At 51.0% G+C, this 694-nt stretch overlaps 1 protein-coding gene across 1 annotated transcript in view; it reads right to left on the reverse strand.

Moving 5' to 3' along the window:
* The window catches only part of RAB35 (RAB35, member RAS oncogene family), a 23,324-nt gene that overhangs the window by 9,202 nt on the left and 13,428 nt on the right, over window positions 1-694 (reverse strand). The gene's annotated exons all lie outside the window — the stretch shown is intronic.

Raw genomic sequence — 694 nt, forward strand, 5'->3', positions numbered from 1 at the left:
TAGCAATGGGGCATGTGTGTGTGAGTAGCAATGGTGTGTGTGTGTGTGTGTAGCAATGGGGCATGTGTGTGTGAGTAGCAATGGTGTGTGTGTGTGTGTGTGTAGCAATGGGGCATGTGTGTGTGAGTAGCAATGGTGTGTGTGTGTGTGTGTGTGTGTAGCAATGGGGCGTGTATGTGTAGCAATGGGGCATGTGTGTGTAGCAGCAATGGTGTGTGTGTGTGTGTGTGTAGCAATGGGGCGTGTGTGGTGTGTGTGTGTGTGTGTAGCAATGGGGTGTGTGTGTGTGTGTGTGTAGCAATAGTGTGTGTGTGTGTATGTAGCAATAGTGTGTGTGTGCGTGTGTGTGTGTGTGTGTAGCAATGGGGCATGTGTGTGTGAGTAGCAATGGTGTGTGTGTGTGTGTGTGTGTGTGTGTGCATATAGCAATGGGGCGTGTATGTGTGCGTATGTGTGTGTAGCAATGGGGCGTGTGTGTGTAGCAATGGTGTGTGTGTGTGTGTAGCAATGGGGGGTGTGTGTGTGTGTGTGTAGCAATGGGGCATGTGTGTGTGTAGCAATGGGGGGTGTGTGTGTGTGTGTGTAGCAATGGGGCATGTGTGTGTGAGTAGCAATGGTGTGTGTGTGTGTGTGTGTAGCAATGGGGCGTGTGTGTGTGTGTAGCAATGGGGGGGGTGTGTGTGTGTGTAGTCAT

This window comes from Bison bison, unplaced genomic scaffold, assembly GCF_000754665.1.
Source record: "Bison bison bison isolate TAMUID 2011002044 unplaced genomic scaffold, Bison_UMD1.0 scf7180017864495, whole genome shotgun sequence".
Lineage (NCBI taxonomy): Eukaryota > Metazoa > Chordata > Mammalia > Artiodactyla > Bovidae > Bison > Bison bison.